Source organism: Castor canadensis, chromosome 5 (assembly GCF_047511655.1).
Source record: "Castor canadensis chromosome 5, mCasCan1.hap1v2, whole genome shotgun sequence".
Taxonomy (NCBI): domain Eukaryota; kingdom Metazoa; phylum Chordata; class Mammalia; order Rodentia; family Castoridae; genus Castor; species Castor canadensis.
Genome location: NC_133390.1, coordinates 62,712,872 through 62,728,136, shown reverse-complemented (window position 1 = coordinate 62,728,136; position 15,265 = coordinate 62,712,872). Strand labels below are relative to the sequence as shown.

Here is a 15,265-nt window from a genome sequence, read left to right as displayed (position 1 = left end):
ATCAGGGTTGAGGGGAACTCTGGCCAAACTAACACAACAGGATTCTTGCTGAAGAAAGCTAGGACAATCAGACATCACCTGAGAAAGGGCAAAGGTTGAGAAACTCTATCAGATAAGGGGTGTGATCAGATATAGAGTGTAATGGGTTCTTGCTTAATAACCTAGCAGGTTCTTCCCTAAGACTGGATTTTACCAGGATTGGCTCAGATGGATCTAGAAGGTTCAGGGCCTGACTAAAGTTCAGTCAAGCAAAGAATTTTTGTTACTGTCAGTCCTTTATACTCCCATCTGCCTTGGGGAAGTATTCTGTACCCCTTACTTTCTGCTTTTTACTTCCTATTCCCTACAACCCACAGACATCCAGAACAACTAGGATTAAGATAGAACTATGAGTGAACATATCATCCCAAGAACCCTCTCAATCATCAAGGGCTCTCCTTCCCCTCAACAAAAAGAGTGACAGGCCTAGATGATTTTACATGGGGACTAATCTTTAATGAGCAGATCATCTTAATGTTACTTAAAACATACAGACATAGAACATGGAGAAAAAAAACTGCCTAATTAGTTCTATGAAGTGAATTGAAGATTGATATAAATTTATTAAGACTTCATGCAATAAGAGAAAAACCAGATCCCAATCTTACTTCCAAATATTGAGGGAAAAAATCTGAATAAGATAGTTATAGATTCCAATAATGTAAACAAAATACAAAATGACCAGATAGGGTTTATTACAGAATGGTAAGAATGATTCAAAACTAAGAACTGTACTAATATTAAATATTAGATCTATATTTTTAAACATATCATTTTCTTTGATTCTGATAAGAAATAGCATAAAAATCAATAACCATGACTGATTAAAGATGAATACATTTTTCCTCCTCATAATCTCTCTCTCTCTGTCTCTCTTTCTCTCTCTCTCTCTCTCTTACACACACACACACACACACACACACACAAATTAGCCCCAAAGCTAACAACTCTTTTGATGACAAAACACTAGAGGTAATCCAATTGAAGCCAAGAATAAGATACTTACTGGAAGTACTTATTAAGTACTTCCCTTAATAAGTAAGGGAAGTATTAAAATGTATAAGAATTAGAAATGAGACAAAACCATCTCTAGTTATACATGATTATATATACATACATACATATATAATGCAAAAGACTCAATGGCAAAAATAACTAACAAAATAATTTTGTAAATTGGCAGGATATAAAATTTGTATAAATGAATAGTCTTCATTTATTCAGTCATTAATGAGCTAGAAGTTATTTTAGAAGAAAATTCCTATTTACTTACAATAGCATGGAAAAAAAGACAAAATAGGAATAAATTTAACAAGAAATGCACAAAAACCATGCAAAGAAAGCCTTACTCCAAATAATCTATCTGAATGCTACTCTACAAATACTAAAAGAAAACATGGGTGAATAACTTTAAAACCTGGAAGTGATGAAAGTCTTAACTGTGACACAAAATGTAGAATAAATAAATAGAATTTGTTGATGAATAATGTTCTTTATATTGAAAAAAGTTTTTGCTTTAAAATATCATAAAGATCAAAAGACAAATGAAAAACTGGGAAAGAAGAACTGGAACTTATTTCACAACCAAATGATTGATCTCCTTAACATAACAAATTCTTAGAAATGAAGAAGACCAACCTTTGACATATCAAGATATCTGGCCCAACTGTGCTTACAGAAAGAAAGACACACGTTCTTTAAATATATGGGAAGTTTCTCAACATCAATCATAAAGAAAGAGATGAACATCAAACTGTGGCTGGAGGAGTGGCTCAAGGAGTAGAGCACCTACCTTGAAAGTGTGAGGCCCTGAGTTCAAACCCCAGTACCGTCTCACACACACACACACACACAAAAACCTACACTGCAATGCCTATTTTCTTCAAATTGAATTGGCAAAAATCAAAATTTTGACAATATATTCTATTGGTGAGATTGGGGAGAAACCAGTACTTCATATATTTATTAGGAATACAAAATGATACGACTCTGTGGAGGAGAATTCTTCAATATCTTCAGTGTCTATCAAGATTCTAAGTATGTTTGCCCTTTGACCAGAAATCCTGCCTCTAAAAACCTAAGTAAATAACTGCACAAATATGAAATGACACATGCACAAAGTTATTCATTAAGAAATTGTGTGTACTAGCAATAAAAAAGTGGAGAGAAAGAGCAGAATGACTCAAGTGGTAGAGAGCCTGCCCACCAAGAGTGAGGCTCTGAGTTCAAATCTCAGTAGCACCAAAAAAAGTGATTATTAAAAAAATGAAAAACTCAAATATCCATTGTTAAGGGAATGGTTGAATAAACTCCACATGATGGAGAACTTGGAAAGCATTTTAAAAATGAGGGGATTTAAAATTTTCTGTTCATTTTCCCAAATGGCAGGTACCCTACCCCACCCTTGAGAAAATAAAATACATGCTACACATGGGGGAAGACAAATAAGGCAACGTCTCTATAAGAAAAATATAACAGACTTCATTTGATCATTGCTTTTGGGTTTTTTGTTTCGTTTTGTTTTTTGGGTTTTTTTTGATGGTGCTGGGGTTTGAACTCAGGACCTTGTGCTTGCTAGGCAGGTGCTCTACCACTTGAGCCATGCCTCCAAGAAATGGGGGAACAAAAATCAGTGCACAAGAATTGGGCTGGTGAAGCCCAGCAATACATTGAAGTAGGCTCAGTGGTTTTGGAGTGAAGAAGCCTTACTCCCTGCACATTCCCTTATCCTCCCACACAAATCCAGCCATGGAGATGATCAGGTTCCTTTTGCCTTGTCACGGGGACTCAGGAATCAGCCAAGGGAAACTATTTGGCCCCTGAAGGAATGGGCACTATTGCTGTCTCTTCTGAGCTGGGCCAAGTTAGGAAGCAGTCTGGAGGTGTGCAGACATGGCGGCCTCAAGGAAACATGTGGCAGGTGGCTCTCGGGAAAAATACCTTGTGGCTCATCCATGTGGCAGCCTTGCATAGGGAGGTAACAGCTCTGAACTGGAACTGAACTGCCTCCCACACACTTGACCAAAGCAGTGATGAGTGTGGCTGATCTATGCTGAATGAATGGTGGGGAGAGAAAAGGGATTGCTTCCTGCCCAGTGTTTCCTTTGTCCTTGGACCACTCGAGCTGAACAGTAGATAACCACTGTTGTCAAGGAACCAGTTCAACTTTGCTGGCTTGACTATTCACAATAGCCAAGTTATGGAAACAGCCAAGATGCCCCACTACTGATGAATGGATCAAGAAAATGTGGTATTTCACCCATAACAGGTGTTGGCAAGGATGCAGGAAAAAAAGGAACCCTCTTACACTGTTGGTGGGAATGTAGACTAGTACAACCACTCTGGAAAACAATTTGGAGGCTACTTAAAAAGCTAGACATTGATCTACCATTTGATCCAGCAATACCACTCTTGGGGATATACCCAAAAGACTGTGACACAGGTTACTCCAGAGGCACCTGCACACCCATGTTTATTGCGGCACTATTCACAATAGCCAAGTTATGGAAACAGCCAAGATGCCCCACCACCGATGAATGGATTAAGAAAATGTGGTATGTATACACAATGGAATTTTATGCAGCCATGAAGAAGAATGAAATGTTATCATTTGCTGGTAAATGGATGGAATTGGAGAACATCATCTGAGTGAGGTTAGCCTGGCCTAAAAGACCAAAAATCGTATGTTCTCCCTCATATGTGGACATTAGATCAAGGGCAAACACAACAAGGGGATTGGACTTTGAGCACATGATAAAAGCGAGAGCACACAAGGGAGGGGTGAGGATAGGTAAGACACCTAAAAAACTAGCTAGCATTTGTTGCCCTTAACGCAGAGAAACTAAAGCAGATACCTTAAAAGCAACTGAGGCCAATAGGAAAAGGGGACCAGGAACTAGAGAAAAGGTGAGATCAAAAAGAATTAACCTAGAAGGCAACACACACGCACAGGAAATCAATGTGAGTCAACTCCCTGTATAGCTATCCTTATCTCAACCAGCAAAAACCCTTGTTGCTTCCTATTATGGCTTATACTCTCTCTACAACAAAATTAGAGATAAGGGCAAAATAGTTTCTGCCGGGTATCGAGGGGATGGGGGGGAGAGGGAGGGGGCGGGGGGTTTAGGGAGGGAGTAGGGGAAGGGGGCAGAAATGACCCAAACATTGTATGCACATATAAATAAAAAATAAATAAATAAATAAAAACTTTGCTGGCTTGGTTAGGAGTTTGTTTCATCCCTAGCTGTGAGTGCCTTTTGGTCTGGAAAGCTGGCGTGTCTCATCACACCCACAGCTAGGACATTCTGTCTGTAATTATGAATTGTCCTTGTTTTACATGAAGTAAAAGAGAATGTCAAAAATGAAAAAAAAAAAAAGAGAGAATGTCATTGATCACTAGAGTTTGTCAGTGTTGGGTTGTTTCTACTGTGAGGTTCTTAAACTTTTTTGCTTCATAATATTAAAACAACTCATGTTAGGGACCCTTTCCACATGAAAGATTTGCAGTTGACACACTACATATATTTTACTGTTTATAATAAAAAGCATCTAGACAAAAGAAGTCCTGGGTGTTAATTTTAATATTTTGCATAAGATCTGTTTTCCATGATATGTTGACATCTACAATTTCACTAACTGTTGCTGTTATTTTCTATTAAGATTTCTGAAGCCTAGGGAGATACATGTTCTTTTTGTTTATTTACGTTCTTATTTCCCTGAAGCAAGAGACTGTATGGCCTTCAGTGCAAAGACTTCAGACCAATTCTTTATATTACACTAGGTTGCCTCTTGGCTATATAACTTCTGAGTACAAATCACTGAACTCTTTAACGAAGTATTGTAGAGAATAAATCATAATGGGTAAAAAAAATAAAAATAAAAATAAGGGGAGTTCAGTGTATTGTCATAGAGTGATTCTGGTAAGCTACTGTTAAATAAAAAAATGTGTAGTATGCTCCCCTGTGGAATTCATACATATATATGTAGGAATTAACCAGAAATTAATTTTAAAGCCTTTAGGCAGATGACAGGGGTAGAGAGGAAGGGAAATGAGATGGAAAAAGGACTTCCTTGGGTGTAGTTTTTAGCTTCTAAAACATGTAACTATTTTACATGTTTGAAAAATACACACTGCTATGGACTGAGTTTTTGTGTCCCTACAAAATCCATGTGTTGAAATCGAATCCCTGATGTGTAGCTATTAAGAGGTAGCCTTTGGAGACGTGATAAAACCCTCGGTAGGAGTAGAGCCTTTACTATGGAGCCTGAATGAGTTTATCAGCCCCTGCCACTGTGAGAACACAACCACAAGTCACCAACTGAACAAATTATAAAAAGAAACAAATTAATCTAATTATGCATAAGATTACGGCATAATCATAGAGAAAAGTAATTCTTTCAAATGACTTTGAAATTTAGCACTTTGTATTTCCTTGGTGGGATATACAGAGGCTCCTCTACTGACTGTGGAGTTGTGGCCTGATAAACCCATTGTAAATGGAAGCTATCATAAGTCAAAAATGCATTTCATACAATTGGCCTGTGACATGTGATAAGGTAGCAATACTAGTGCATTGTGGGTGTTGGTTGTTTCCCCTGGTGATCAAGTGGCTGACGGAGGAGCTGCAGCTCACTGCCATTGCTCAACATCATAAGAAAGCATCTTACCACTCACCCCTAGCCTGGAAAAAGATAAAAAGTCAATTCTAAGTAGTTACTACTGAATGTCTAGCATTTACACACCATCATAAAGTCAAGAAATCATAAATCAAACCTTCGTAAGTGAGAGACTGTATTCCATAACAAAAATATATATATTCTATTCATTCTGCTGTAATGTCATTTCAAAATAACAATACAATACACACCACATTAATGTTAGAGACAGAGCTTTTCAGCATAAGGGAGAATAGATATTTAGAAGTATAAATCCAAACAATTAAATGAAACCCTGTAATGTTAGGTTTGAATATGAACTCTCACTTCAAAGCCATGATTTTAAAGAATATACGTATTGTCTCGCTCTGTCTATTGAAAGATTAAAAAAAAAAAAAATCTAGGCAGGCGCCAGTGGCTCAAGCCTGTAATTCTAGCTACTTAAGAGGCTGAGATTCATGAGATTCAGAGGATATGGTTCAAGGTCAGCCCCAGGGAAAAAGTAAGCAAGACCCCCATCTCAACCAATAGCTGGGCATGGTGGCATGTGTCTGTCATCCCAAGCTGAACTGAGATTGGGAGCATCACCATTCCAGGCCAGCCTGGGCAAAAAAGTTCATGAGACCCTATCTCACTGGAAAAAAGCTGAGTGGCCATAACAAAGAATGAAATTATGTTGCTTGCAGGTAAATGGATGGAACTGGAGATCACCATGTTAAGCAAAGTAAGCCAGGCTCAGAAGGACAAAGGTCACATGTTTTCCCCCATATGTGGAAGCCAGACTTATAAGTTAAATGTGTACATAAATACATATACGATCTTATATCCATATACATAGATGTGTGTATATGAAAAAGAGAACATGATGGCATTAGTGGGTCTGTCTGATGGGACTAGGGGGAGGCAGAAAAGAAAATGATAGTGAGCAATGTCGAAATACAATGCATCTGTGTATGAAAATAGCACAAGGTGGTGCACTGTAAACTGTTGAATAATAGGAGAGCAGGGTGACAGAGAAAAATAGAGGGGGTTAATCTGATTAATGTACTATATATACATGTCTGAAGTAGCAAGGCAAAACCCCCTTGAACAATCAATATACACTTTAAAAGATAAGAAAGTGAGACAGGTCCTGCCTGGCAGTGGGTATCAGTGGAAGGGCAAAAGGAAAGGATGAAGGAGGGCAAATATGGTGGATGTATTTTACACTCCTGTATGAAAATAAGACAATGTTGAAATTGTTTTAAGGAGGGGGAAGGAAGATTAAGGGAGAATGATGGCAGAGGTGAATCTAATTAAGATATAAGTACATATATAAATGTCACAATTATTCCCCTCCCCCCCCGTACAACTATTATATGCAAATTTTTAAAAACTAGAAAAAAAAAAAAAGCAAGTGTGGTGCCACACACCTGTCATCCAGCTACAGTGAGAACTGTAAAATAAGAAGATAGTGATCCAGTGACAAAAAGCAAGACCCTAGCTCCAAAATAACAAGAGCAAAATGGGCTAAAGGGGTAGCTCAAGTGGAAGAGTTCCTGCCTACCAAGCATGAAGCCCCAAATTCAAATCCCAGTGCTGTCAAAAAAATCTAGTAGCAACATGTATTGTTAGAGTCAAATTATGGCCTCCAAATATCATTCTGTATTTGGAGGCCTCTTAAAGGAATGACTCACTCCAAGTTTGTAGCAAGGAATACATAAAGCAAGCCCAGAACATTTCATTCTTGCTGGAAATAAGGGAGCTTTCAAAGATCAATGGAGTCAGGTCAAAAAAACAAATCACTTTGAAGGAACCATATCTGACCACACTTGAGGCAATTAGAGGGTGGAAAAAGAAGAATATATTAAAAGCCATAAATATATAAATGGCATTTAGAAAATAGAAACTCCAACCAAAACAAACTATATATGTCATCTTTGAAGGAGGCATTTCACAATTTTTCACTCTAAAAATTGGTAACTAAAGGTAAAAATCATTGATCCTGTCTTTTCAGACAGAACTGTATTTAAGGGTACTTAACCCAGTTGATGAGGGAAAACAGTTCTTTATAGAATAATTGCACATAATAAAAGTAAAATAAATTTTGTAAGCCCTAATAAAATGATTGATTTAGTTAAGGATCAGCAATGGGCACTTAAAGCTACTAGGTAAAACACAAAGGCAAAGCAGATGTTTCAAGGGTTAAAGCAGCCCCACAGATGTCTGCTGGTCACAAGGGACAAAACTACATCTGCCCAAAGGAAGGATCAAGCTGTCACCACTTTATCCCAGTGGCTAATGTGAACATCACTTAAATTGGAACCAGACATACCATACCATGTATAAAATGTTCTTGCCTTTTAAAAGGTTCAACCTGAGTCTAATCAGGCCTTTAGGCTTAACTCCAGTTTACAGGAAACACAGTCCAGCAGATAGACAAACAAGCTAAATTACCACTATGAAACAAAAGAAAGTTGCAAAATCTGGGGCAATTGCTTCAACAAGACAATGTCATAAGGAAAAAGAGGAGAGGGGAACTCTCCAAAAGTAAAAGAAATTCAGAAGACATACAGCCAAATGCAATTCAGTCTTTGGCCTTTGATTTGAACAAGGAGGTTTTAAGGACAGTTGTGTAAAATCAAGTATGGATTGGGTATTAAATTATACAGTAACTAATGTTACTTTTATTATGTGTGCATTATGGATTGAGTAGCATCTCCCACCCGCACTCTTATGTAGAATCCTAACCTCCAACACATCAGAGTTCAACTGCATTTGAAGAAAGGGCTTTTAAAGAGGTAATTAAATGAAAATGAAGACTACAGGGTAGGTCCTAATATAGTCTGTCCAGTGTCCTTATAAGAAGAGGAAATTTGGGCACAAAGAAACAAAGACAGAGGTATAACCAGGTGGGGACCCATCAAGGAAATAGCCATCTACAATCATTGAGAGAGGCAAGAGAAGACACCAAACCTATCAACAACTTGATCTTGGATTTCCAGTGTCTGAACTGTGAGAAAATCAATTTCTGTTGCTTCAGCTACCCATTCTGTGATATTTTAATATGACAACCCTAACAAACTAACACAGTGTGATGATGATGCTGTGGTTATATAGCATGTTAGTCAACTTTTTGTTACTGTAACAAAATACCTGAGATCATAAACTTAAAAAGAGGAAAGGTTTAGGTTCACAGTTCCAGAGGTGTCAGTCCATGGTCACTTAGCTCGGTTGCTTTGGGGCCTGTGCCAAGGCAGTAAATTATGGTAACAGCGTGTGGCAGAGACTGCTCACCTCATGGTTGTCCCAAAGCATAGAGAGAGAGAGAGAAATCTAAGGGGCCAGGATCCCAGTATCCCCTTCAAGGGCACACTCTCAATGACCTAACTTTCTTCCATGAGGCCTCACCTCCTAGAGGCTCCACCAACCCTCAACACCTTTGGGAGACACCCCATAGCCAAACTATAGCATGTAGGAAAAGAATTTTTAGAGATTTCTGCTGAAGTTTTTAGTGTGAAATACCATGTCTACAAACTTTAAATCTTTAACAAATGAAGAAAAGGTGACAAAATGTTCATTGTTAATTTTAGGTGCGGGTAGTATGCGTATTATCTTTCTACTACTATGATTTGATATTCTAAGTGAAACATCAAAATGAAAAGAAAGGGAATTCTTCAGTGCAGCAGAAGGACATAGTACCAGGCGGGATGCACCTGTAAAGGGCGGTGGGGGGAGCATCAATAGTGAGAGAGCTGGAGGTTTTGCAAGGAGAGTCCTGCCTGTTTCAAGGCTGAATGCAAGATTAAAGAATTTAATATGATATAGTGTGATTAGAATTAAATTACATGTTGTACCAGAGGAATTGCCAATGGTGAGGCTGAGAGAGAAGAACAATTTAAAATGAATTTGGGTTGGCTATAAAACATTACTAATTTCAATCACTTATAGGAACTACTAAACATTTAAGTATAAATACCATTCCACATAATAATAATTATGCATACAACTGAAAAATGCAGTTGGAAATACATAATTAATTTTAAATGTCATAATAATTAAAAGAGCTTTTCAGACTATGACCAAATTCCTTATATTGGATAGGCAGATACCAGTCTGAGCTAAGACTGTTTGACTCTCTGTCATAACAAATTTAACAGCACTAAACACATTCCTTCATGTCAATCAATCAACAAATGTTAGGAACTTTTTTGCAAAACTGCTATGGTAGGCATAATGGTTGATACAAAGAAGAAAAAATTTACTCCAGGAATTTAAAACCTCTTAGATGTTTTATACCCAAACAAAAATAATGTAAAATATAAGGTAAGCTATCAGACTGAATGACTGGGCTGGTGGATTGCCTCAAGTGGCACAGAGCCTGCCTAGCAAGCATGAGGCCCTGATTCAAAACCCCAGTACCACAAAGAAAAGTCTCAGTAAAAAGAGGAGACTATTTCTTTGCAAGTCTCTGCCTGGTCCCAAACAGATTGAAGGGCATAACTTAATCCCTTGATCAGGTAGAAATGAAGGTCAGTGCAAATGTTTGATGCTCTTGTCAAAGTGGTTAAAGAGGCCATGACTCTTCTGGCACCGGAGGGCAAGAGTAAGTGCCAGACTCTAGCTCCACATTGGTCCTTCTTAATACACACATACACACACACACACACACACACACACACACACACATATTCTTGCTGCCTTACTCAATTGAAGTCACTCTTACAAAATGTCTGAGAAAATCCTTTAAAAAGGAGGTGAGAAACAATAGAGGTATAAGTAATTAAGAACATGTATAATTCTGCCAGGGGAAAAAGCACATCAGAGGTGTGGCCTCAGGAGCTCTATTTGGCTCCCTAAGACCCCGCCTCATCCTTTCCCCCAACCCAATCTGCATCCCTCCTCACCTCCACAATCTGCCATAAAGTCCCAAGTCAACAAGGCTTAGCCCAGCATGGACTTTGTTACAATTTGGATCTAGAATGTCCCCCTATAGTTCATATGTTGAAGGCTTGTTTCCCAGCTGGTGGTGCTCTTGGGAGGTGGCAGGGCCTTGTTGGAGGAAGCAGGTCACTGAAGTTATGGCTTGAAGGGGATATTGTAACCCTTGCCCCTTTTCTCTCATCCCCTGGCTCTCTCTACTTCCGGGTCTCCAAAAGGTAAGCAGCTTTGCTCCACCATGTGCTCCTGCCATGATGTTCTGACTCACCACAGGCCCAAAATGACTGAGCCAAGTGACCATAGACTGAAACCTCCTGAAACCATGAGCCCAAATAAATCTTTCCTCTTTTAAATTGATTAACACTGCCTCAATTCCTGTGTGTGTGAAGCAGCACGAATATGCGTGCCTCCTAGATCAGTGCTCAGCATTTGAGCACTCTTTCTGGTGGCTCTAATCTGACCCAATTCCCACCTCTCACTCCCTACTCCAACTCTCTCCATGCTGCCCTCTGAGTCTCATGATTTCTCATCGGCAAAATCGCTTTTATCTTCATAGTTTTCTTTAGATCACTGGTTTTCAGAGTGTAGACCTGAACCAGCAGCATCACCTCCCTTGAAAACTTGTTAGCTCTCTCTCCATTTCCAACTGGACTTATTTTATGTCAATTTGTTTAGAAATAAAAACCAATATAGAAAAAAAACAATAGAGGGATCCAGAAAAGACAGCAATTGTCTAAGGAGCAGCTCATCATTTACTTCTGGGGAACTTCCTATCATCTCTCCTCTAAATGGAGTCACAAATCAGTGCCAGCACCAAGCAGTTTGTTGCTGGTCTACAGCAAGAAAAGAAAAGAAATTGAAAGTAAAGGTTTGGGGGTGTATAGCAAATTGACTCTGATTTCATATCTAATTACTCTAATGATAATTTACTTTTACTTTTGGCAATGTTAGGGATTGAACCTAGGGCCTCGTGCATGCTCAGTGCTCTACCACTGAACCACACTCTCAGCAATAATTTTAATGGAATTTTTTTTAAATCCCTACTAATAATTTTTCATGGAATACTAAAAAAAAGGGTAGTGGGGGCGGGAGGATTCTCAGACCCCTTTCTAGATCAGCTGAATCCAAATCTCTGGGTCTGTTTCCCAGTCATCTGCATGGTGACAAAACTACTCAGCAGTATGCACATGTGCAAAGACTGTCCTCCCAGGATCCCTAAGGAGCCACCTGCCTGCTGCTGCCTTGATCTCTGCAGGGACCCTCCTCCCTTCTTGCATATTAATTGAAATATCCCAGCCTAAAATAGCACAGAAACCACCTTTCCTACTTTTATCTAATTTCTAATCTCTCTCTCCTCTCTCTTCTCCCTCCCCCCAACTCCTGAATCATCTAAATTCTTATCTAATTCTTTTTACCCTAAAACAATGATCTTCATGGGCTTTTTTAAAATTTCAAACATTAAAAAATTTAAAGCAGACTCTCCGCAAACATATACATTTGTACAAAGTATTGGCACACATAGCCATAGAAAGATATTTTATATATTATAAAACGAAAACTAAGGATAGGCTGAGGCTGGCGGGCACAGGGTAAAGGTGGTGGCAGCTGCAGGAACCCTCCTGGAGGGAGCCGCGGGATGGAGGTGGATGCAGCAGTGGTCCCCAGCGTGACAGTCCCAGAGTGACTGGCGGAGTTCTGTCGCTCTCCATCGCCTTATTCGCAACATCTCAAACCACAGCACCCGCCGCGCTCCCAGGAGATGACTGGGGCTCTGATCCGGAAGCAAAAGGGCCGAAGTATGAAGGTGATGAACTCTTGGAGCCTGTCCCACACAGTGGAAGAGTATCACTGACAAGGATATTATTACACCAAGGAAGAGCAGTTTAAACAGGTGTTCAAGGAGCTGGAGTTTCTGGGCTGGCATGCCACAGGAGGCCGCCTGATCCCTCCGACCTCCGGGTCCAGAAGCAGGTGTGCAACATAATTGAGAATCCCCTCTCTTTTAAGTCAAACCATGTGACCAAACACATAGATCTTCCTGCCAGTGTTTTTGCATCTGTCGTCGATAAAAATCAGCAGAGAGGCCGTCATGCTGTTTCACATTGGTGTAGACAGCGCAGCGCGAATGACTGCAACAGGCAGCGGAGAGAAAGCCACTGGCTGAACACCTGAGAGCCATTAAGACGCTACATAGCCGTGTCAAGGTCATCTTAGCGTTCATCAAGGCCTCCGAAACAGGAGCCTTCAACCATGAGATCCTGCTGGAAGCCTACGCTCTGTGTCATTAAATTCCTGACACCCCTTCAGTATCAGCAAGTTTACCGCTATTTAAAGTGACTGCATGTTGTCAAGTGGACTGTCAAAGGGTGCCTGCTTCTACCTACTGTCTTTTAATGTTACCCTATGACGTCAGTTTTCATGGGCCAACCCTATAAAGATAACAAATGATTGCTTTCAAAAAATAAAGAAAAAAATAAGAATAGAAAATAAGTAGCAATCGTGAAATAAAGCATGAGGTGTTTTATTTATGCACTTCAGTGACTCTTCTTGGAGACATCAGCTTTGAAGGAATTTGGACATCATGAGGCCATAGTTCTACTTCACATTCCAGACCTACTCCCCAAGCAATACCAGAGATACAGGAGCTACAAGTAGGAGCCCAAGTTAGACCTTTGCAATGGTGTGACAGTAAATACTTAACAAGCATATCGCTAAGAAAAATACCCAGTTTGGAATGTTTGTCTATGGCAATATTGGTTCACAGCTACCAATATGATATTGCTGCACAATGAGCTTGGAAAAGATATGCACGTCTGAGACACACAGGCCAGACTAAGCCACCTCCAGCACTTGATTCTTAGCCCAAAGTTTCTTGATTAAGGTCTACTATTCAGTTAATCTTTTTTTTTTTTTTCGGTCCCCTAGGGAACCAGTTGTCTAAGTAAGCATTTTCTAATTAACTTGCTCCCTTTTGATTTCTTAGTGCCCCTCCGAAGTCTGGGATGGACCTAGTCCATGTCTTAGTCTCTGCCTGTGTGGAAAAGAGCCAGCTAGATCTGGAAACCAAGTGGTCACCTGGGATTTGTCCACTTGGGGGTGACAGGGTGATAAGTGGAGAGAGAAGCCATAAGATCCATGCTTTGAAAATTCTTACAACCTGCCAAGCCTGTCAAGACACAGGCTTATGCAATTTCACCCAGCATACAAAGTGGTGTAGAACTCCAACAGCTTCTGACTACCGGGCATCCCAGTTCCCCTTCTCAAATGCAAATTCAGTAGTGAATATGTAGGAACTCTTAGACTTTCAGAGCCAAATGAAGGTAAAAAATGTTAACTAATGTACATATTTACTAACACAGAATGAACATTTCTTAGGTGTCAGACACTGTTTCAGGTGCTTTGTAAGATAGGTACTATTAATATTCCCATTGGGCAGATAAAGAAATGGTTTCAAGAGGTTATACAGCTTGCCCAAGGTCCCATAGCTGGTAAGAACTACAATTTGGATTTGAGCTCAGCCAGGCTGACCCCACATTCACAGTGTCTTATGTTATACTGCCTACTATTTAATATGATGTGTTTGTTTTGTATGGGTGGAACTCGAATTTGAATTCAGGGCCTTATACTTGCTAAGCAAGCACTCTACGACTTGAGCCACACCTCCAGCCCCCCCGCCCCTTTTTTTTTTTTTTTTGGCCTTGGGTTATTTTTCAGATAAGTTCTTGCTTTCTGCTCCTGGCCAGTCTTGGACTGTGATCCTCCTACCTGTGCCTCCACATAGCTGGATGACTGGCTCGGTGCTGTGTTGATTGAGATGGGGGTCTTGCTGACTTTTTTGCCTGGGCTGGCTTCAAACTGTGACCCTCCTGATCTCCACTTCCCAAGTAATTGGAATTATAGGTGTGAGTCACTGCATCCAGCCCTATTCAATGTCTTTGGGGTATCTGATACTGAGGTAGACTCTTCCTGGGGAAGAAAACCCAAAGAAGTATGTTCCTGTCCTCAAGATGCTTTCAAAACGCTTACAGGCTCCTTAAGAAGCAAGACTAATGCAGATGAAGTAATTAGAAAATCTTAACAGACAACCTGTAATTAGCTGTAGTGGTATCCCCCATGGCTAAAAAAAGTGCTTCTGGTAGAGGCCCTGAGACCTAACCCCCACCTCGAGAGCTATAATCACTCTTTTAAAAAATCAGAATCTGGGTCAGACGGGGCCCTGGGCTTGCAATCTGCTACTGTAATTCTCTTTCCCAAGGAATCCCACCTGACCAAATGGCACATCTATAAAAGAGCTACATAAAGCTGTATTGAAGGCAGTTTTTCTATTTTTCTCAAACTAATAAGAATATATTTTTCCTTCTCTGTTTAAAATGCCACAAAACCCTATGTGTGAGCTTTGGCCTTTGGTCCCCATCTTTTCTGTCAGGTTCTATCAATTCTTCCAGTTTGTCTGCTGCAGTCCACCCTATGCAGATAATGTGGAAGGAAAACTCAATCCCTAGAGCAAGAGGAACTCCAGGAGTCCACGCCGGTTCCTTTTCCTGTCTCTGGAGCAAACAACCCGAAAAGTTAGCAACTTAAAATAGTAACCATGTTATCAAATTTCACAATTCCTGAAGGTGATGAATTCTTAGTTGAGTAAGTGTATGAG

General features: G+C 39.8%; 1 pseudogene; it reads left to right on the top strand.

Moving 5' to 3' along the window:
* The first annotated feature begins 2,866 nt into the window (after window positions 1–2,866).
* LOC109699845 (COP9 signalosome complex subunit 6-like) lies at window positions 2,867–12,902 on the top strand (annotated as a pseudogene).
* The last annotated feature ends 2,363 nt before the right edge of the window (window positions 12,903–15,265 follow it).